This window comes from Mustela erminea, chromosome 10 (assembly GCF_009829155.1).
Source record: "Mustela erminea isolate mMusErm1 chromosome 10, mMusErm1.Pri, whole genome shotgun sequence".
Classification (NCBI taxonomy): Eukaryota; Metazoa; Chordata; class Mammalia; order Carnivora; family Mustelidae; genus Mustela; species Mustela erminea.
The window spans coordinates 28,901,833-28,926,774 of NC_045623.1; the positions used below are offsets into that span (position 1 = coordinate 28,901,833).

Genomic DNA, 24,942 nt, shown 5'->3' on the forward strand with positions numbered 1-24,942 from the left:
CTGCTATAACAAAAATACAATAAACTGGGTGTCTTCTGAGCAATGGACATCTATTTCTCCCATTTCTGGAGGCCAGGAAATCTAAGATCAAGGACAGCAAATATGATATGTGGTGGCAAGTCCCTTCCTGGCTCAGAGACAGCCATCTTCTCACTGTGACTTCCCATGGCTGAGAGGGTGAGAGAGATCTGTGACCTCTTTCATAAGGATGGGTCTTGCTTGGAGATCAGCTTCAGTCTGGTCCCACAGGGAGCTCTGGCCCCCTCATGACATCATAGAGTTGGGGGCCCCCTTGGGACAAAGGAGTGACCAATCACCCTGGTTTGCCTTGGACTGAGGGGTTTCCAGAGACATGGAACTTTCAGCATTCAATGCAGAAATTAGGACAGTCCTGAGCCAACAAAGATTTCCGTCACTTAAGAGACACTCAGTATTGGCACCAACCTGGAGATGAGAGAGAGACTTTGGGGTGAGGCAGACAGCACTTCTCCTGAGAAGAGGATACTGTAAGTATTAGAAGCCCATTCTCAAAAGTGTGGGATGAGCACACCAGCCTTGAGGGTGATCTCGGCAGGACTCCTCAGCACTCGCCTATACCCAACTGACAGTTTCTTTCACTTCCACATTCTGGCTGTTAAATGTGAATATTCGTCCACTATGTTTACAGATCAAAAGCCACATCCAATTTCCACATTAACACTAAAAGATTAAATTATCATCAATAAGTCATCACTTGACTTTTTTTCTCATTCCCTTTGTATGAGACCAAAAAACAGACTATAAACACTGGAAGTGCAACGGGATGTTTCGTAATACTTCTGAGTTTCTGGGTAACATGAACTCGCTCCACAAAATCTCAAACCGCATTTGTCAGCCCCACAAGCCAGTGGGAGGACGTTGTGGGGTCTCCTCCTCTTAGTCTTGTCAGGTCACAGTTTCTTCTCCCGAAAATGTAACACAAATCCTGGCCTCCCAGAAGAGTTCAGAGGTTTCAACACAAAGTAAATGTGCCACCAGTGGTAGCCTTTACTGCTAAGTGTTGAACGGAATCCGAAAGCTTGAATTCTATACCAGTGCTGTGAAGTGGGATGAGAGACGTTAACTAATTAAAATCTAGGTGGTGGCCGGAACAGGGTTCCTTATACGCAGAAAAGGCAGCGCCTCATATTCATCCTAGAGTGCACTTGAATGGGCACTCAAAAAGATTTAGATCTTGGACTTTTATCAAGTGATTCTAAAATATTAACTGGGGTAATTACTTTGTACAAAGTCAAAGGCCATTAAAAATTTTTAAACCTAAAGCGAATGCTGATTTGTGTGGCTTTATGGTCAGCACGTGGGAGCATGTGGGGAGGAGAGTAAATGAAGCTTTCGTACGCCAGTCTGATTTGGGAGCAGGAGTGAGAGGGGCTAACAGGATTCCAGCTGCAATTCAACTAGGCTCTTTACACTGTGAGCATGGTTCAGTAACTGCACTGACACGTAAATGGGTTTATCCTTGTAATTCAAATAATTGCTTTGGTATTTTCAGTACCAACCAAGTATGAAAGCTCTGTATAAAAGCTGCAGAAAATTCCCAGGGGAAGGAAAGTATCTATAGATCGGCCTATGAAACTATATACTATCCCCACTTTCTTCACCTTGTAAGGGAAAAAAACAGATATGCTAAATGATACCCATTTCATGGTTTGTCAGAATAAAATGAGATCATTATGTCAAAACCTTTGATAAACTGTAAAGGCTCTTATAAATGAAAGATTGACTACCCTAAGTATCATGAAATTCACAGTACCATCACACACACACACACACGCACACACACACACACACACAGTTACAGCCAAATGTGCAAACCAAAGGAGTGGGAGGGGGGAGGCTGGTTCTTCTCAGCTTTTTGACAGGAAGGCCAATTTTCTCCCCTAAAATAAACTTAGTCTGAGATAGAGCTGAAAAGATTTGTCAAATGTAAATATCCACTGGTTAACTAGAAGTGAATTATAAACAATACCTACTCGGGTTATAAGCATTAATGGGGTTAAGTGGAATTTCACACTTGAGGAATTTCATATGCTCAATCTTGACCCAGCTTCAGAAAATATGTGGCTTTACTGTAAAATGCCCTAGAGACTCAAGAGGCATGCTGTTAGTTTGTGGGCAACAAGCAGCAGAATTTAAATCAGGATGGAAAATTAAACACATGGCACTCTCCCCTGGCCTTCTGTTTCTCTCTAGGGGGGAAAGAATCTTACAGGACTCCTCCTTCTTCCTAGCCCTCTTTTCTCTCAAGTCTATAGCCTGCTTCAGCCTCACCTCCTCCTCTTCACCCCACGCCACTGCCTCAACAGCTCGACACTGGTCATTTTGCCGCACCCCTTCCCTCCAGGCTCAGGTTCTGGAGAATTTCCCCAGCTATGGCCTTTCCCAAATGAATTCATCTTTCTGTCTGCCACCAGATCAGTTCTCCTAAAGCAGGGGTCTCAGAGATCCACCAAATGCTCTGAGAAAATTAGAAATTCAGTGGTCAAATCAGTTTAGGAAATGTCACTTATCATATCTCCTTCCTGGAGCCTCACTTTTGCAAATTAAGGGTCCTGGAAAGTCCTGCAGTAAAGACACCAACTTCACTTTATTTAACCCAGATTCTTCAAACTGAATAATATAACTAACAACCCCAATGAGATAAGTACTATTATGAGGTAGCCGTTTTACAGAGGATTACATTTACAGAGGATTACAGAGGATGAGACCAAGGCTATACAAGGTTATATACGTATATGTATACATATATAATATATGTAATATATTATATACATTATATATAATAATATATATATACATATATATGTGTGTATATATGTGTATATTTACATACAAGGTTATATATATATGACCCAAAGGTCATACAGGCACTAAATGGTAGAGCTGAAGTTCAGACCAGACTAACTCCAAAACTGAACAGTTCGGGTATCCTATAGCACTACAAAAGGAGAAACAATCTCTTTAAGTTTCTACTATCCCAGGCTTCTGATCAAAGATTTCCACCAAATCTCCCTACACGCCATTTATATTCTTTAACGAGAGCCTTGCTACTCAAAGTGAGACCTAAGGAGCAGCACCACTGGCATCATCCATCAGTTCATCAGAAATGCAAAATTTTAGCCCCATGCCCCAACTGGTGACCACCAGCTCAATGGAGCCAGAATCCACACTTACCACAGAACCCCATTTGAGACACACCACCTGGAAGGTTTTTAGAGCATAATCTAATCTCTGTTTCCTATTCTTCCACTGGTAATTTTGTCTTCCACAAACCACGTTTCCCAGACCCATCAGCCAGGCAGTACAACTGAGTAGCATCCGTCACCAAACAGTCTCTCTCTGACTCAGCCCTCACCCACTCTTCCTCCTCAAATTCCTCCCAGGAGGTTCTGGGATTTCCCGCATGTGTCTTGTACCCTAAAGTCTGATATCCACTATTTTCCCCCCTCCCATTCTGTGGCCATCTATGGTCTCTGCCAACACCAAGCTGGCAAGCGTGCCACCAGCAACTGCTGGGGACAGTGACTGTCCTGATGCCTCAGATGCTGGGCTAAGCTTCCCAACGCAGAGGTGCAGGACATGGTGGGACTGTCCTACCAAGGCCTGCACTAGGCCCTCAGTTCCTTGGACACAGACTGTGAACAATCCTTCCACACACCCCAACATGGAGCACGAAGCCTTCACACTCCAGACAAAGAAAGAGGTGAAGCAGGGCACAGTGGGAGATCCAACAATTAGGGCAGAAGGATTATTCATTTTACAAAATGATTCCCTACAAGGATACCTCAAAAATATATATTTCTGAAAGATTTGACTGACGAGAGCACTTTCCACACAACTTTGCAGACAGCCCATGACTGTGGCCTGAAGTGGGACACACACATGCACTCTCTTGTAGACACCAGATGTGGCCCTGTGGGGAGGACACAGAAGAAGAAGAGGAAAGAAATCTAAGGGCCTAACCCAAGGCAAGGGCTGAAACAGATATGCGTGGCCTCTGGAAGACTCACAACTTAAATGATCCAACTTGAAGAACTAAGCAGTAGATGCCTCCAGACTAAAGAAAGGGACACAGGAGGCAAAAGGGTAGAAGAGAAAGTAACAGAGGAGCTGATGCCAAGGAAGCTGGCCAGGGATGGCTTGAAACCCCAGATAAAGAGGCCATGATGGCATCTGTCCCCTCGCTGTCAAACCAAGGTGGCCAGGACAGGAGATTGTCCAAAGAACTCTAGGGCACCCCACTCCTTATCTCCACGAAGAAGAAGGCAGGTGAGGCAGAAGACAATGAAAAAGATGTTCTCTGAGATCACGCAGGTCCAAAGACAGGATGCCAGACAAAGGCTGGATTGTCCTGGGCACCTACTCTGCACCTTGCCTGCCAACCCGAGCGATCCCAGGGTCCCACAGGATTTTGCATATAGTCACCCACTTTTCATCCACTTTACCACCACCCTCCTTGGCCAGTGACCTCTCACCCTCTGCAATTAAAGAGCCCCATGTCTGATCCCCTAAATTCTCTTCTGCCTGTCCCTAATTCTCTGCTCCACAGAGCAGCAGGTCCAGTGTATATCCAGCTGGCCCACTCCTCCCCCACTTGCTGTCTTTGCGCCACTTCCATTCCTTGGACACATCAAACTTTCTCCCACCTCAGACACTGCAAATGCTATTTTTTAACCCTCTCTTCCTTGCACACAACCTGTCTGCCCACCCACCCAGTGCTTCACCTAGGCTCCTTCTGTTCTGTTCAGACCTAGTTTCCATGTCACTTCCTTAACAACATCTTAAGTGTCTTAGGACTCTCCAAGACCACTCAAGAGGACCCTGCTCTGGCCTCTTATATTCCCCCCAGAACTCCAAACTTTCCTGATAACATATATCATAATTTCATTTAACTAATCACTTATGCACCTAAAATAATTAATTTCTGCAAAGTATTTATCTTATTTATCTTATTTATTATGCATCACCAAGGCATAGGACATATGTCTAGCATTTAGTAGGTACTTAATAAATATCTACGGAAGAAAGAAGGGGAAGAGGGAGGGAACAGCAAGAAGAGGGGGCTATTTTCCAGACCAGGAATTCACTGTTTTTCTCATCCAACTCCTTGAACAGTAAGGTCAAACAACTTAAACTAACTTCGTTTGGCATCATCTGTCCATGGAAAATGATACAGGTGGTAGAGACTTTACTAAAGTCCAAGATCAGCAGGTATCTCAGTTCTAGAAGTAAAAATATTGTTCATCCAATTCTTGACTCCCATCTATGTCTTAATTAGGAAGAAAAGCAGCACTGGGCAGTGATGGCCAAAACTGAAGTCCGGACACCAATTTATTCAAACAAGAGACTATATGGATCACATCTCCCATCTGCTCCCATAAATCACTAAAGATATATTTAGAGAACATGTTACAAGTGTATACATATACAGGCACAAGGAACATTTGCCAAGATAAAACAATATTACTATGTCTGTTTAAAACATTTTTTTCCTTTACAATGTGAATTCAGTCTTCCAGTGGAAAATACTTTTAAACAAAAAAGAGACATCTCCTCTTTGTCTGACTTAAATTTCAGACCAGCACAGCTGCACTTCCAGGGGCCTTGCCAGCCCAGGGACACTTGATGGATTGCACCGGGGATGGGAACAGGGACACGGAGCAACACATAACTCCCAGACCTCGTTTTACCCTCCTTTCTCCAGTCCCCTTAAGAGCTGCAATTAGACGTTTAACCCATGACCAATACTGATTTCCGCCTTATCTTCCTTCTCTGCCCTGTGGGGAGGTGTAAATGAACAGAGAAATATCAAAAAGCAGCAGCAGCAGTAGAGAGAGAGGCGGTTGCTTAAAGGCTGAGATAATCCATTCACCAGAAACAGAAATCTCCAGGAGCCAGTCGGTCAAATTTGCCAAACTGACAGAGACCCTCCTTTCACTGAGGACACATCTTGCTGAATATTCTCTTTCTGGATTTTTTGCCCAAGCTCAAGTATACCATAAATGTATCTTAAAGTCTTTGACGTGCATTTACTGGTCAATTAAAGATAGGTACGGCCACTTTTTCTGCTAGGGTTTAACAAGGTTATCTCATGGATGTTGCCTGCTAAAGTTCTGACATGCCCACTGCTAGAAAACACGTTGTTTGGATTGTTTCCCTTTCCCTGTCTAGGGTACCACTAGTCTCAAACTTAAAACAGGATCTTGAGCAGGTTGTCAGTTCTTCAACTTTTTCATCTGTGAAATGGGATAATTCAAAACAATAACATTATTTCAAATGGAACTGTGCATGCTTTCCCAAAATTCAGTTTTAATATGGTTCAAAATGCAGTCTCGTAACCACATTAACAAAAATTGGCGAGTGCTGGCCCTTTAAGGACTAACTTTCGTGAACAGCTAAACATACTTGTCAATAGGCAGTGTAGAGCAATTATTCAAATGGTAGCAGATAGTTCACACCTGAAAGCAATTTCTTATTTTAAGTAAGGTAAACATTCCCTTGGACTTCGGTATAGGTATAGGTGATCGTTTTGCTCTTCTAACAAACAATGTTCTGCCAACTGGGCTACCAACATTAGCCCAATCTAAGTGCATTCATCTACAGGGTTTTCTTGCACATTCTCCCATTCTTACCCATTCTGCCCCAGGGATGCCCAGTATGCATGATCTGTAGGGTTGACTGCAGGAATGAAGGGACAGGGATAGTACCAACCGCCACTTTCCTCCTATCTCACTTCCCATTCCCCAACACAGTCTGAGCCTCCAACCACCTTCCACAGCAGGAAAATGTGTTTACCTCATTATACAGAAACTCTCCTAAGGACAATTTTTCATCACTTAATTAATAAAACAGGCACTCTGTCTGAATCAGAATACAGAAGCTCCTCTACCTGATCACAGATTAGTACTGAAAATCTTACTCCTAAATCCATTTATTCATAGACACAGAGGGACACTCTACTTCCCATTTTTTTTAATATATTTTTATTTATTTATTTGACAGACAGAGATCACAAGTAGGCAGAGAGGCAGGCAGAGAGAGGAGGAAGCAGGCTTCCCGCCGAGCAGAGAGCCCTATGCGGGGCTCGATCCCAGGACCCTGGGACCATGACCTGAGCCGAAGGCAGAGGCTTTAACCCACTGAGCCACCCAGGCGCCCCTCTACTTCCCATTTTTGTAACGCCTAAGTGGGACCAGTAAAATCACCTAGCTGACAAAGCTGGAACATCTTTCTTCTGAGATAAACTGTGTTCTCATTTCCCCAAAAGTTCCTAAATTTCTCTACAAGTTTGTAGGTAAAGGAGTGTCTGAATGCAGAGTCCTATTTTGTCAAATTTCCTAGCTTCCAGTATTTTGGCAGGTGGAATTTTCCATTATTTTCATATATGCATTCTAACAAGCGGTCTCGGCTAAGGGCTGTTCCATCTCTGTTGCATTTGATGCTTTGCCTCTGCCGTTTCTACATCCTCTGCCTTTAGACTGATCATCACCTTCAGGCCCACGAAGTGCTAGAAAACAGGATCTGCAGAACCAGAGAGGAGTATGTCCTGAGGAATGGCTTATAAATGTAAAAGCAAGATGGGCCGACTCTGTGTTCAGAGGGGTCCTTCCTGGTTTTTTGTTGTTAATGTTTTTGTTCTGTTTCCTCTAGAACTTTAGGTAAAGGTGCAACAGATGAATAACCCATAAAAAGTCGACATTCACTTTAGAATTAAATTGAGCATTTCACTAAAAAATAACATGTGTCCTTTAGATATAATGACCCTTAAAACAATAGCCATTATTCATAAAAACAGACACATAGACCAGTGGAACAGAGTAGAGAGCCCAGATGTGGACCCTCAACCCTATGGGCAAATAATCTTTGACAAAGCAGGAAAAATATACAGTGGAAAAAAGACAGTCTCTTCAATAAATGGTGCTGGGAAAACTGGGCAGCTATATGTAGAAGAATGAAACTTGACCATTCTCTTACATCGTACACAAAGATAAACTCAAAATGGATAAAAGACCTCAATGTGAGACAGGAATCCATCAGAATCCTAGAGGAGAACATAGGCAGTAATCTCTTCGATATCAGCCACAGCAACTTCTTTCAAGATATGTCTCCAAAGGCAAAGGAAACAAAAGCGAAAATGAACTTTTGGGACTTCATCAAGATCAAAAGCTTCTGCACAGCAAAGGAAATAGTCAAAAAAACAAAGAGGCAACCCACGGAATGGGAGAAGATATTTGCAAATGACAGTACAGACAAAAGGTTGATATCCAGGATCTATAATGAACTCCTCAAACTCAACACACACAAAACAGACAATCATATCAAAAAATGGGCAGAAGATATGAACAGAGACTTCTCCAATGAAGACATAGAAGTGGCTATCAGACACATGAAAAAATATTCATCATCACTAGCCATTAGGGAGATTCAAATTAAAACCACATTTAGATATCACCTTACACCAGTTGGAATGGCCAAAATTAACAAGACAGGAAACAACACGTGTTGGAGAGGATGTGGAGAAAGGGGAAACCTCTTACATTGTTGGTGGGAATCCAAGTTGGTGCAGCCTCTTTAGAGAACAGTGTGGAGATTCCTCAAGAAATTAAAAATAGAACTTCCCTATGACCCTGTAATTGCACTCCTGGGTATTTACCCCAAAGATACAAATGTAGTGAAAAGAAGGGCCATCTGTACCCCAATGTTTATAGCAGCAATGGCCACGGTCACCAAACTGTGGAAAGAACCAAGATGCCCTTCAACGAACGAATGGATAAGGAAGATATACACTATGTCCATATACACTATGGAGTATTATGCCTCCATCAGAAAGGATGAATACCCAACTTTTGTAGCAACATGGATGGGACTGGAAGAGATTATGCTGAGTGAAATCAGTCAAGAAGAGAGAGTCAATTATCATATGGTTTCACTTATCTGTGGAGCATAACAAATAGCATGGAGGACATGGGGAGTTAGAGAGGAGAAGGGGGTTGGGGGAAATTGGAAAGGGAGGTGAATCATGAGAGACTATGGACTCTAAAAAACAATCTGAGGGGTTTGAATTGGCGGGTGGGTGGGAGGTTGGGGTACCAGGTGGTGAGTATTATAGAGGGCACGGATTGCATGGAGCACTGGGTGTGGTGAAAAAATAATGAATACTGTTATGCCGAAAATAAATTAATTAATTAATTTTAAAAAAAATAGCCATTATTTGTGAGTGCTTACTGTGTGCCAGGCACTGTGCCAAGTGCCTTTCTGACACATCATATTTAATCCTCAAAACCACCATAAAGATAGATATGATTATTTCCATTTTCAGGTGAAGAAATTGAGACTTAAGAAATGAAGTAACTTTGCACGGTGACAGGTGCAAGTGATAGAACTAGATCTGTCTGACTCCATCACATAGGCCCTTAATGAACATATTATACTGTCTCTCAGGGGTTTGGAAAGGATTTTGTTAATCATTAACAATGTATTCTTCTACTGTGCGCTACTGCAAGAGTCTATCTGCAGGTCTGTGGTCCTTTTCTTCTCTAGTCCATTATCCATCCAGCCATCAGAAAGCCATCTCCCAAGGAGTAATTCTGAAACTATTTGCATCAGAATCACCTGGAGGTGATTCTGTTTGGAATGCAGTTGCCAGACCCACCCCTGAGATACTGAATCAGAATCACCTTCGTTTTTATTTTTTTTTTATTTTTTTTTTATTTTTTTTTAAAGATTTTATTTATTTATTTGATAGAGAGAGAAATCACAAGTAGGCAGAGAGTCAGGCAGAGAGAGAGAGAGAAGCAGGCTCCCGCTGAGCAAAGAGCCCGATGCGGGGCTCGATCCCAGGACACTGAGATCATGACCTGAGCCGAAGGCAGCGGCTTAATCCACTGAGCCACCCAGGCGCCCCCACCTTCGTTTTTAATAAGCACACTAAAATTTGAGAACCACTTACATCAGTATATCATCTGTTCACAATCTTCAAACTGTTTTCCCAAAAACTATGACATATACTATTTGTGGCAGGCTGAGTAGTGGCCTCCTAAAAAAGATGCCCACATCCCAGTCTCTGACATATCTGAACACGTCACTTCACAAGGCAAAAGGGACCTTGCAGATGCGATTAAGTTAAGGATCTTGAAATGGGGAGATGATTACCCTGAATCATCCAGGTAGGCCCAAGGTCATCACAAGGGTTGTTAGAAGAGGGAAGCAGGAGACTCAGAGAACGTAACAAAGGGGACAGCTGAACCAGGCACTGGAATGATGGGGGTTGAGGGCAGCACACAAGACAAGGAGTACAAGCAGCTTCTAGAAGCTGGAAAAGGCAAGGACACCAGATTCCTCTTTCCTGGAGCCTCCAGAAGGAATGCGGTAGCCTGCCGACCCATTCTAGACTTCTTACCCCCAGACCAAAAGAGAATACATTTGTTGCTTTTGACTACTAAATTCGTGGCCATTTGTTACAGCAACAATAGGAGGCAATCCTCCCTAGGTCCCTGATGGGCTGAGTCCTTCTTAGCTCACCCTTCCTACTTCTCATCTCTCCACCTTAAACTCTACGCTCCAGTAATGCCAAACCACAGCCAACTCCCCAAATATGCCTAGCTCCTTAATACTGTACTTGGACATTTGTTTCCCCCCAAACTTGTCAGCTGAGGAACACCAATTTATCCTTGTAAGATGCCCAGACATCACTCCCTAATACCTAGAGACGGAACTAATTCTCTCCTCTGTAATGGAACCTGGAGATAGATAGATAGATAGATAGATAGATACACACACACACACACACACACACACACACACACACACACACGGTGTTGTTCATATCACATTCTGCTATAAATACCTGAAGCCCACAACTACAACCCATTCATCTGTATATCCCCAGGCCCATTCACAGTGTCTGGTGCAGGGTAAATGCTCAATAAAAGTTAACTGAATTGAACTAAGCCCGGAGTTGTTGTCTAGGAAGCTGTAGATGTATTCCCAAATGCCACCTTTAAGGAAAGCATTTAACAATGTCTTATTTTATAACTTCCCTCGGATCCTGTATCACTGCTTATTTTCCCACATATCCTCAGTGATAACAAATTCCTATCCTTTTGACAGGTCTGGTTTGGGGAGGTAAAAAACAAATGAGCACTCTACAAAAATATCTACTAACCAAAGATGATGATCCGGCCATAGTGTATCAAAATGAATCAAAGCTATCATAGTGTATGACTCGCAGACCAGCTCTGACGACACTGACGGTATACGAGTTCTGGTATTTTAGTCTTTTAAAGCCAACAAAGTATTTATGATTATATTATCAAAGTATACTATTTTGCCAAAAGGCCAAAGACATGACTCTCATACAAAATAGAATGAACCCATGTAACAGGATTTCTAGAACTCATAAACTAATGAGGAAAGCTGTAAGGTGAGTGGAGTTACCGCTCACAAGGTGAGCGCTTGTGGAGCTGGGCAGTTATAGGAAACTTAATAAAGGACTGTTAAAATACGCTTGTTGAATCAGATACAAAACTGATTAGTGTCCTATGAGGCACTAAACCAAAACCTTTATGATTACCTTATCTGCCTACCAAAAATAATTTCCATCAAATCATTTAGACACAAACCTACAAGTCAACATAAAACTTCACCTAGTTCAAGCCCTTAAGTAATAGTAGATAACAGTACACTCTCACAGAAAAGAAAATAAACCAAGAATGGATACGTGGTTATCCTCATAGTCTAATTTACAGGTTTGGGATAATTTTTGTATTTTAAATATTCTTAAATTGTATTAAAAAAAAAAAAAGCAGATAACAAAAATGGCATCTGATTAGCACCACAAAACTTCAAAGGAAACAAAAACACCGGGGAAATCCGGAGATTCACACAGAATTGGGCCTTGAAGAAGAAAAGGATAAGCAGACATCAATAGAGTTTTAAGTATCATTTTTAATACATTAAAACCACATTTCTCTCCAAAGAAATGACTCTAATATTTTTAACAAAAAATGATTTAAAGAGACTTAAAAGTTCACTCTACTTTTCCAGAACTATGCCTGTTCTAAAAATCAAGGTACAGCTGTACATCCTATTTCCATACTGTGAATCCAGAATTCTCTTCTGCCTGTAGTTCAGCTGCTCTCCAGCACCCGTGCTAGCCCCTGGCTATCCTCCCTCCTGGTCCTCCCCGTACTGTCCCTGCACTTCAACCGCCCCGAACTGCTTTCCACGAGCCACACGACTTGGCCTCTCATTACCTCCTTACCTTGTGCACTCGTGTGTGTGTGTACACACACACACGCATGTGCTCCAGCTCTGAGAAACTCTGGAAGAGATGCTACTTCAATGTTACAGGAGTGATGGAATAACAACACTAAAGGGAAGCTCCAGGGAGATGAAGACGAACAGAAGAAAGAAAAGAATGACTGAAAGCTGGGGGCAAAATACTGGAGGCTGATCAAGCAAATAGATCCAGAGGAGTGGATAATCGTCAGGCTGTGCACGGAGGCACACGGGGTATGAAAAAGGCACTGCTCCCCGCTGAACCTGTACGCTAGCTTCACATCCCACATGCCCTTTGCTCTATGTCGTCTGCCTCTAACTTTCCAAACTTAGCATAACACAGTCTTCTCTTTGGTTGCCTTTCAGTAACCACCAAGTCACAGAGGGTCTTTTGACACAGTATTTGTTTATAGTCTCTGAAAGCTATGTGAGTGTGGACGGCTATTCATTGTCCTCTTATGGATTCATTAAAATTAGATTCACTAAGTGTGAACTCTGAGAAATGTTAACTGTGTTTATAATTAACTATGTAAATAAAGCACGTTAATATTTTACATTACTATTTACTGACTATTAAGATCTGCTAGAATGGCAGAAACTATACTTCGCTTAGCTAAGAATATTAGAATACTCTGCATTCATATCTGCTAGCCTTCCAGCTTGGCTATAATGTAGTTACCTAAGTTTTAAGATAAGGAGATTTCTCACTCCCTTTTGTATTTCCACTGTGGACCACAATGTCTGAGGAACATGGTAGGCCCATGCAGTAACTGACAACTGAAGGAATGTTAAATAAATGGGCTGTGGGATGAACAGAAAGTAGAGTTCTTCGATTTTCAAACTTTTTTTTGAAACGTGGAGCTGCTTTAAAAATGTATACAAATTCCCAATACATAGAAGAGATGAAAGTGGATGGCTCCGAGAGAACCCGAACAATGTGTGGGCATCCCTCTCTTCCCATTCTCTCCACCTCCCACCAACATAGCTCAAGGAAAAAGTGGCATCAGAAACATCTTCCTGACAGACCAGGGTAGGAAGTTACTGTTTAAAAAAATTAGCTCTGGTGCCTTTTCATACTTTTTTCCCCCTACCTCCATAACAACTTCTAACAGGGTAAAACAAGACTGTATACCATCTCAAATTTTGTTTGCCAGGTCTGTGATGTCTCATGAAAATGTGCAGAAGTTGTCAATCACTTTGGAAGTGAAAAGTTCAACCAGATAACATATTGCTGGGTTCTTTTCCTTTTCCTTTTCTTTCTTTTCTTTTTTTTTTTTTTTAAGTCATTGGAATGCTTTAAAAATCATTCTTCTATTTCACAGGCATCTGTGACGAGCGAAAGTACTGAGTTCTGTCAAGTTCACATAAAACGGAAATTCACAGAAGTCAACACTTCCAATCAATGCAAATGATCTTGATGGAGAAATTGACAAGATTTACTGAAGGATGTATCCAGATGCCTTCTCTTGTCAGGCCACAGAATCCCAAAGCTCTGTTATCTGTCATTAACTGGGGGACCCAGGAAGTGGTACAGCGGGTAAGGGCAGGAGCAGGAAAAAAAAAAAAAAAAAAAAGTTTAAGACAGGATAAAAGAGCAATTTGAAAATCATTACTTCTTAACAATGAACACAGCTATTATTCTGAACCCCAAATCACGGATGTGATAGTCAAAAAGACAAAAGAATAGCAGGGTAAATTGTTGAAACAAATCTCTTTATAGTCGATAGTAAAAATCTCATTGCAATTCAAAAGATAAATGGCAATTAAGTAGTTTCTGTTAAGTGTTTATTGTTCACCTTTTATGTGGGTGGCCTTTTAAGTGATTTTCTTTTTAAAGGAAAAGAGAAAGTTTGTTCTTTCCAGCATTTGAACCAAACATGATGCAAATGCGTGCAACCATCAATTTTAAAATAATAATCGTCTTGATTTTCTAAGCCGATAAACCAACTACTATACACCACTTCCTTTTCAGGCTGTTGTTTGCTTGGCTTATCACAGTTAACTGTTGCACTGTGACTCCGCATGAAGACGGTAATGTAATTAAATCCTATTAACACATCAGGAATAAAGCCCCTTAATAGGCACACAAGGCTTTGAGAGGCAGCTCGTTCCTGAGCAGATTTAATATCCTTAAATTAAGCAAGTGTGAATGGGAAGATGAATCTTATTAAAAACTTAAATCTGATTATATTTGAAAATTATTGGTTTCTTAATGTAATAAATTATCCAATACAGACTAGAACAAATAATATGTCCTAGCTTCACATAACTCCACTCTATAACAAGTGACAAAAGAAATTATATGTGACTGTGGGGCAAAAAGAAAGGTCTTTTTATAAAAGTCATTTTGCATAATGAAATACCTAAATCATTTTAATAAACATTTGGGGGGAAAAAAGTGCAAATGACACAGTTGGAGAGGGAATCATTTACCCTATTCAGAAAGGGAATGTGGAAATAGTGATGCTAATGTTTTTTTTTAAATTGTCATTCTGGCCAATTTGTTGTAAATTCTGAAAAGAAAAGCTGCAGCTTATGTTGTTGGTCGCGAATTCCTTCTCCAGAAGGCTAATGCAAATGTAAGCCATCTGCCACGCATTCTGCTGAGAAAGCCGGAGTCGCCAACAATGGGCCAACAGTCTCTGAATACTAACACACACACTCCGCAGGCAAGAAAAGTTTGCATTTTCCCCAAAGGTATACTTTTGCATTGCCTCCTTTCCCATCATCACCAGGACCACCAGGCACCCACCCGCACCCCCCGCCCCAGCCCAACTGGCACCAGGCAAGCTTGCACACGATTAGTCTGATGATGTTCGCAAGGAGAGGCCCCAAGAGCAGCATTTCTGTTCAAACTGACTGAAGCAGGAATGCAAGACCTGTTAAATTATTTAACCAGACAAATGCTTCACAGTGTGCAGTTTTTGACTTAATCCTATTTTAGCGAAATCTGGCGTCGCCCATTGCACTACACGATGGAGCATCGCCTGGCTTTTATCCTTTTACGACTGGACCCTTCCAGAGGGCTCAGGAACACCGTCCTCAGCTCCTCTGAAAGCTGCCGCCTCGCCAGCAGATGGGTGCATTAAACAGAACGCACCGGGCATGCGGGCACTGCCGGGAGCCGGCATATGAAACCAGGCTCTGCTCGCACACTTTCAAGTAATTCTTTCCACTCCATTCGAGGAAACTGGAATGTTCGGTTATTTGGCAAGTGTGCCCAAATGGCTCATCCAATGACATGATGAAATATTTTAAATATTGTTTGGAGTTTGGTGATGGGGCAGAGGGACAGACGACTCCCAGTGAAAAGCCATCAAACAAATGCTAGCTGCTTCTCTCCAGATCTGGCTTTCATCTCCATCTCTTCTTGCTCCCATTACCATGCTCCCTCCGGCCTCTTGCTGGAGGTCTCTCAAACTTGCCAGACTGTATCTTCTCTTGCTGCCTGTGCACAGCTGCTTTCACTGCCTAGGATGCCTTCCCAAGACCCTCCCCACTACGGGGTCCAGTGTTTGCTCTAGAGTCGGACTTCCTGGGTTCAAATCCCAGCTTCCTCGCTTGGTAGCACTGTGGCTGTGGACACGTTGCTTCACTTCTCCATGCCTCGGTTGACTCAACTGTAAAATCAGCATATTAAGAAGCTAACCAACATGGAAGACTAACTAGGATAAGACATGTAAAGCACTTGGCATGGTATCTAGAGTTACATGGGTTCGATCACGTTGCCTGTCATTATCCCTTCTTTTGTGGAACCTCAAGGCTCTCATCTGCCATCCCTTCTCTCTCCCTCCTTAACGTTTGTTATTCTTTCTCTGCATGACTACATGCTTCTGTGCAAGTCCAGGCTCATGTTGCGGCATTCATCATACACTTTAATTAGGTGCTTCTATATGTTTTCTCTGTGAGGCTGTAAGTTTCTTAAGAGCTTATTCTTACTCATCTTTGTATCCACGAGGCTTAATATAGTACCAGGCACATAAAAATTGCTTCATAAATATTTATTAATGAAACATAAGAATTAAGGAATGAATGAGTTTAGTAAGAGCTGGATTAAGCATATAAACCAAGATAGGGAGGAGATAAATGTTTCCCATCATATATTTAATAGTGAAGGACGTTCAGGTGTTGAGGAGGACATAGAGAAACTGGAACGTTTAATACATTGCTAATGAGAGCGTAAATTGCCTCAATAACTACAGAAAACTAGCAGTATCCAATAAAGCTAAATATATAACTACCCAATGGCCCAGCAATTCCACTATTTTATACCCCACAGAAATGAATGAATATACTCACAAAAAGATATGTAAAACATGTTCATAGCAACTTTATTCATAACAGCCTCAAATTTGAAACTACACGAACACAGTACCCCTCAGCAGGAGAATGGATGAAAAATGTCGGCAGTACATTTATATAATGAAATACTACCCTAGAATTTTAAAAGTGGGGGAGGATGTTAGGGGATGCAGGAGTCCTCCTTATCCTTGGTTTTTACTTTGTACAGTTCCAGTTACCCTCGGTAAACTGTGGTCTGGAAGCAGGAGATGCTCCTTTTTTTTTTTTTCTTTTTAAGAATTTATTTATTTATTTGACAGAGAGAGATCACAAGCAGGCAGAGAGAGAGATTGGAGGAAGCAGGCTCCCTGCTGAGCAGAGAGCCCGATGTGGGGCTTGATCCCAGAACCCTGGGATCATGACCCAAACTGAAGGCAGAGGCTTAACCCACTGAGCCACCCAGGTGCTCCAGGAGATGCTCCTTCTTATGTACCATCAGAAAGTCAAGTGGCCTAAAAGCAAGTCACAATGCTTACATCATTCACCTCACTTCATCTTGTAGGCATTTTATCATCTCAGATCATCACAAGAAGGGTAAACACAGTATAATAAAATATCTTGTGGGGGGAGAGACCACATTCACATAACTTTCACTACAGTATATTATTGTAATTGTCTATTTTATTATTGGTTATTGTTGATAACCTCTTACTGTATCTAATTTAGAAATTAATCTTTATCCTGCATATGTGTGTACAAAAAAAAACAGAATATATAGGGTTTAGGACTATCTGTGGTTTCAGGCATCTACTAGGCATCTTCCAAAATAAAGGGGGTTACTACACAGATATAAACAAAAATAGAAATGAATCCACAAAATATTATGCTAAGCAAAAGAATCCAGACACACAAATGTATATATTTTATGATTCCATTTTTATGAAGTTCAAGAACAAACCTAATGTATGATAGCAAAACTCAGAGGAGTGATTACCTCAAGGGGGGAACTTCCTGGGGTGAAAGAAGTGTTCTGTATCTTTGGACTGATGGTGGTTAACACAAATATATACATTTGCAAAAATTTACTGGGCAATGTACTTCAGGTTTGTGCACTTTACTCTGTATAAATTACTTCTCAAAAAAATTGTCGTAAGATTGCTGGCAGGCACATACACTGATACAACTTTTCTGGAGTGCTGTCTGGCAATATATATTGAAAACATCCCAATACCACTGACTCAGAAATTCCACTTCTAGGAATTTATCCAAAGAAAATAATTAAATGCACAAGTATGTATGCATGAGATATCTATTGGCCTAAAGTTTATAATAGCAAAAACTGAAAATACTGTAAGCATTTAATGGTGTGGAATGCTACACAATGAAATACTAGGATACCACAAAATATTATTAAGTGGAAAAAAGGTAGGTTACAGAGCAGAACTTTGGTATGATCTTATTTTGTTAACACATAAGCCTACATATATACACAAATATATATGTACATATTTGCACAGAAAAAAGTCTCCAAGAATGCACAAGCAAGGCACTACAATAGTTTTCTCAGGATGGGATGTCAGATGATACAGTTGTTTTGTTTTTTTCTATTGCTTTTCTAATTTTTTTTTTTACTATGACTATTTGTCAGTATGAAATTTAAATAAATACATCAATACATGATAGCCGGATACATATAAATGTGTGTGTGCAGACATCCATTCAGAAGAAATAAGTCAACATGACCTAAGGCCATAAATGATACAAGAAGGCTGCACTCTCTAAGTAAAAAGTTGTCTTCACAAAGCAAGGAGACTTCAGGCCCACTCTCTGTAAGACAAAGTTAAGTCCTGTCTGACTGACAAGAACAGGAGCAATCCCTGGGGGACAGCATTTTAAAAGACTTGCTCTGCTGGACAGACTCCCCTTAGGAAATATATTTAAGTAACTCATAACCCACTAAAACCCAAAAGATAAAGTATCCTTTTAGATATCCAAGTTGTAATTGGATGAAGCCAAATTTTCACAGTTCAAGAATATGGTTTTACATACACACTAAAGAGGATTTTTAACATCAGATTTTAGAAAATAATAAAAAGTTGGGGGAGAAGAAATAGACAGACACATAGAGACAGAGAGGAGATAGAGATGTCTATTTCTAGTCATTGACAGTGAAAAGTCAAGTCTCATTTCTGGCTTTCTCATGTGATCTTGCTTTGTACGGATTTATTTCTTTCCTTCCCTTTGATTTTCTGTTGATTCTCAATAGTTGGATGTAGAGTCACTATGATGCTTTCTGCATTTTTCCCAGTGTGTAATTATTACAACTCAACAACCTGGAATCTCACTAAGACTCCAGCCCATGTAAGCAGCCTTGCCCCATCCTACATGCCCCACAGTGCTCATCAACCTTTTCTCTGTTCCTAGATCTAGATGCCTTGATTCAAACTACAGGTTATACTTTTTTCACAATTACATTTAATTTGGGGGGAAAAACCAGAAACTGATAGAAAAGTTGCAAATATAAAGAGCTTTTTCCATGAATGACTTTAGAGTAAGTTGCAGGCCTGATGCTCCAACAACCCAGAAAACTTTCCTGTTTGTTTCCAACAAACACATTCCTTTGCATAACCACAAAAACCAGGACACTAATACATCACTAATATCTAATCCTCAGAATCCCCTTCAAGTTCCACCAACTGTTCTCATAATGTCTTATACATCAGATAGACAAACTTCAGAATCATGCAGGGCAATTAGCTGTCATGTCTCACCTATCTCTTTCAGTCTGCAAAAGCTGTTCAGTCTTTCCGCTATGACCTCAACATTTTTGAAGACTATAGGCCAGCTATTTTAGTAAGCAACCCTCAATTTAGATTTTTCTGATGTTTCTCATGAAACAGGTTATGCATCTTTGACAGGAATATCACAGAAGTGATGCTGTGTTCTTTTCATTGCATCCTATCAAGGGACACAAAATCTTGATTTGTCATTACTAATGTTCCCTTTGATCACTTAATTAAGTTATCTGCTAGGCCTCTCCACTGAAATGATTTTCTCCCTCGTAATTAATAAATTGCTGAATATACTGATATTTAAAAGCAGTCAAAGGAAAATAAAAATGAAAAAGACTTAATCAAAAGTAAGAGGTAGGTAAATCAGAAGAAAATAGTTCCACGAAATCCAACGCAGAAGTGACATTTTGGAAATGAGAACATGATCAATCATGTGAAATGTTACAGAATAAGAGATCTAAACAACAGTCATTGGCTTTTGCAACTATAAGGTGAGCGGTGACAGTGGCCAGCCAGTTTCAGGAGAGTAGATGTTGGTAGTTTGAGGACTGAAGGGAACAGATCAAGAGAACATGGGATAGGGTAACCTTAGTTTTTCCAGCCCAAGTCAAGAGGGAAGATGAGAACAGATGGAGTTAGGAAAAAACAAAAACAAGGAAATTATGGGAGTTTATAACTCATGGCTTCTATTTCCTCCATGAATATGTGTCAACAATTGATGAAAACAGGGCAGGGTTGAAGTAGAGGTTTGGGGAAGACATAAAGGTGACAGCAGCCAACCACGGAGGTTGAGAGAGGAAGATTCCTTGGAAACAAGGTTGCATATTTGCTCAAAGAGAACCTTTCCCTTTGGTCATTTGCCTTTGTCTTAGGTCTCCAAGCCCACTAAGCACAATTTCCTGACTGGAATTCTACTGCTGATGGCTGAATTCTCAGCGTTCTCTATCTCAGAACTGAGATGAAAATAAGATAAAGGAAAGAACTGAGTTACAACACCAGTCACTGGGAAGATGGTCAACCGAGAGTCATGTAACAGGTGATTGTTTTTAAAGTGGCCCTCTGATACTAAACCAGCTTCTAGTTTTAAGGAACACCATGTTGGCCACATTTCTACTGGTCGTATCTGCCTTTTTGGGCTTTACTGACTTCTCCAGTTACTCTTGCCCACCTGTGTCACTGTCTAGACCCACCTTAGGTCAGCATTGGCCTCAGACGGCTGCTGAACCAGCCCACACCCTCTTCAAGGCTTCCCATGCACTACAGATCTCTGGGCTCTGATATCTCAGCTACTTATCTTGCTCTACTGCTCTGAGCAAGAAACTATATAGTGTTTCCTATATTCACTTTAAAAAGCTCTTTGTTGTTGTTGTTGTTGTTGAATCATAATCTTATGTTCATACATAATGAAAGGCTATGCTATTGGTAGCCACAGAAAATCCTCACAATTTTTAAATCCCCTGGCATCTCTTTCTCCCACCCCTACCCACCTCCATATATACTTACATGCATACGCACACACACACGTGTCACATCATTTCTCCCAGACCTGCCGATGGGCTTATGCTGTTTCTGTCATACTGAACAATCCGGTTACCAACCCTATGTATTCATGAGCAGTTAACTAGCCAGAAGTTAGAGAAGGGTTAACTGGCACAGCTGAAGATTAAATATATATGGTCTTAAGCTGGTTACTTTTATGCTCTAAACACCTGAGTTCTTGGCCACAGTGTCTGAGCACATTAGTCACACACATTCAGTCCCATTAAAGCCAAATTCCCTCGTGGTCTTTAAGTGGTGTCTGAAATGGTCATAAAACCTTGTCATTACAGAAATATTTTTATATCCAGTGTCATGGTGGGAACCTCTTAGACCATATTTGCATACATTGGACACCGTTGGCCAACCACAGATTCTGGGACACGGTTCTCATTCTCAGCAACACTGCACACTGTCTGAGCCATCGATCCTTTATTTTTGGTGGAAACTGAAAACCTCTACAGGACAACAACAGGCCAGAAAATGAGTTTAGAGCATAGTAATTTATACATATATCACCAGGGCAGGCCACGAACATACATTCATTCTACAGGAACCTTAGGGCCTCCAGCCTTTAATGAGACAAGCAGCAAGTCAAATTGTATTTGAGAAATATTCAGTCTTAAATGTTGATAGGAGACGCTGTTCTTTACAGGGAGCACCTCACAAAAATACTCTGTGCAGACATGAACACAGTTTCCCAACAAGCAGAGGCTGTATCTGTAAGTTTTCTCCTAGCTGTGCAGCCATAAACCTTGCTCCTGTCACAGCAATCACAACCATTGCTCATTTTAGTTCTAGCTTATAGCTTCTAGACACAAGTATCCAAATACACAATCAGCCCAGTTGCCCCATCTGGTATGCAAAACACAATGCTTCTAGGACAATAAGAGGAGGCAACTTCATGTGCACATGCATGCACACATGCACACACACACACACACCACTTACTTGGAGGGAGCGATACACATTTTCTTCACATCAGTAAAATCTACTGAAGACTTTTCTTTAGTTTTATGACAACCAAACCGCAAGAAAATAGTAGATAAAGCACAAATTCCAAAAGAATAGACAAAAGCTGCTGTTCTCATTATGAACACCAACGCATACTGTTTTGACCATTTCAGTGAGTTTATGGTGTCATAAGGATGAGTCATTTAAACAAATTTAAATAAAGATTGACTACCTGCCCTTAGTAGGTATTCCTTAACCATACTAAATCTAAGACTACATCACACCAAGGCCAAACCCTACCTCTGTGCTCCACTTCTACCCCATTTTACCTTCTCATACCCACAACCTTATACAGAGCTATCACTGGGATAAGGCAGGACCTGAGGAATGACGTCAATGTACCAGCTTGACATCATTCCTCAGGTCCTGCCATTTTAAAGGGATTCACAGCCACAGCAAAAAGGTACAGATGAAGAACTGGTATCTGGTAGCTAAGGTCTCAGCATGGAAAAAAGAACCCAACTACCCTATCTTCCATTCTAAAGGAGACCTACTCCTTGCCCTTCTGGGACTCACCAAGTGCATCCCTTGATCCTTGTATACCTGTAGTTGGGGCGATCAAAATTTTACAGAATTGCTGGATTAAATTTTAAATATCGATTCCAACTCACAAAAAGAAGAGAAAAGGGGAAAAAAAGAAAAGAAATTCATGTGAGTAAGAAAAAATGAGATGTTGAAGAGAAAAAAAAAAAGTTGGAGCATTTAGCAAGAGCTAAATGTGGAAATAAAATTATGACAACAAAAGCACAATGTCTGGGAGGGAAGAAATGGAAGTCAACTGCTGTAAGGTTCTTATGTCATTACATGCTTAGTACAATATCACTAAGAGAGACTATGATAAGTTGAAGATGTACACTATAAATACTAAATCAACTGCTTAAACAAATAAACAAAAATTGCAACTTTAAGTATTCCTTTTTTCATGCCAATAAAATTGACAACTTAGATAAAATGGACAGATTTCTTCAGAGATACAGACTACCAAAGTTCATTCAAGAAAAAAAAAGAAAATCTGAACAGCCCTATAACTGTTGAAGAAATTTAATTTGTAGTTAAAACCTTCTTACAATGAAAACTCCAGGCCCAGAAGACTTCATTGGTAAGTTATAGCAAGCATTTAAGGAGGAAAACAAGCCAATTCTATACATCCTCATCCAAAAAACTGAAGACAATACTTCTTAGCTCATTTTATCAGCATTATCCTGGTAACAAAACCAGACAAAGCTATGAGAAGGAAAAAATAAACAAACAAACAAACAAAAAAAGCTACTCATCTATTCATGAATACAGATGCAACCCTTAACAAAATTTTATAAAAGCCAATCTAACCATATATTTAATGGATAATATGTTGTGACCAATGGGATTTATCCCAGGCATGCAAGGGTGGTTTAACATGGGAAAATCAATCAATGTACTTCACCATATCAACAGACTAAAGAAAAAAACATACAGTCATCTAAATAAGATGCAGAAAATGCATTTAACAAAATTCAACAGACATTTCTGATTTGTTTTTAACACCCAATAAATTAGGAAAAGAAGGGACTTCCGCAACCTAATAAAAGACATCTATGAAAAAGTAATACACCTCATACTTAATAGTGAAACACCAAATGCTTTCCTCCTAAGATCAGGAACAAAGCAGGGATGTCCTTTCTCACCACTTCTGTTCAAAATAGTACTGAAGATTATAAGAAGTTCAGTAAGGGAAGGAAGAAAAAAGGCATTGAGATTGGAAAGGAAAAAGTAAGACTGTCTCTACTCTTGGAGAACATAATTCTGTAGAAAATCCAAAGCACTATTTAAAAAGCCATTAAAACTGGGGTGCCTAGGTGGCTCAGTCAGTTGGGCATCCAACCCTTAATTTTGACTCAGGTTGTAATCTCATGGGTCATGGATTCGAGCCCCATGTTGGGCTTCACACTCAATGGGGAGTCTACTTGGGGATTCTCTCCCTCTGCCCCAACCCCCACTCACATGCATGCATGCTCTCTCCCTCACTCTCTCCAATAAGTAAAAACATAAAAAATAAATAAAAAGCCATTAAAAGAATTTTGTAAGGCTATAGGATATAAGATCAATCTAAAAAATTAATTGTATTTCTACTATGATGAACTGTTAAAAATTAATATTTTTAAAGTAATATAATTTTAATATTTAAAAAATTAAATAGGACTAAACCTGAAAAATATATGTAAAGCTGTATACTGAAAAATTTTGAACACTGCTTAGAATCATTGAAGAAGACCTAAATAAATGGAGATGTGATGTGATGTTCAGGAGTCATATAACTGAATACTGTTAAAATGTAAATTTTCCCCAAAATCAATCTAGAGATTCAGTACAAACTCAATGAATTCCAGCAAGATTTTTTTGTAGAAACTAAAAAGCTAATGCTAAAATTTACATGGAAATGCAAAGGAAATATAATAACAGACAATTCTGGAAAATAAAGAATAAAATTAGATGGGGCACTAAGTGTCTGCCTTTGGCTCAGGTTTTGATCCCAAGGTCTTAGAATCTAACCCCACATGGGGTTCCCTGCTCAGTGGGAGTCTGCTTTTTCTTCTCCCTCTCTCTCTTGTGAGTGCTTTCTCTCACTGTCTCTCAAATAAATAAATAAAGCTTTTTTTAAAAAAAAGAATAAAATTAGAGGACTTACACTAAGAGACTTCAAAATTTATTATAAAATAAGACAGTCTGGCACTGGCACCAAGATAACAAAGAAATCAATTGGACAGCACTGAGAGCCCAGAAATAAGCCCACATGCATATGGCCACTTGATTTTTAAAAAATTTTTATTTTGAAAATGTTACGGATTTCCAGAAAGTTGAAGAAAATGTACAGTGAGATCCTGAGAGCCTTTCAAACTTCCCACAATGGTAACAACTTGCATACTAGAGTGTAGTATCACAAACAGGAAACTGACATTGATACAATCCACAGGATTCATTTAGATATCCTTAGTTTTATTATCTCATTTGCGTGAGTATATAT

General features: G+C 40.3%; 1 long non-coding RNA gene across 1 annotated transcript; it reads left to right on the forward strand.

Moving 5' to 3' along the window:
- The first annotated feature begins 345 nt into the window (after window positions 1-345).
- On the forward strand, window positions 346-13,919 carry LOC116567813. Its single transcript, XR_004276347.1, has 2 exons — window positions 346-506; window positions 13,641-13,919. It is a non-coding gene; the product is annotated as an uncharacterized LOC116567813 (long non-coding RNA).
- The last annotated feature ends 11,023 nt before the right edge of the window (window positions 13,920-24,942 follow it).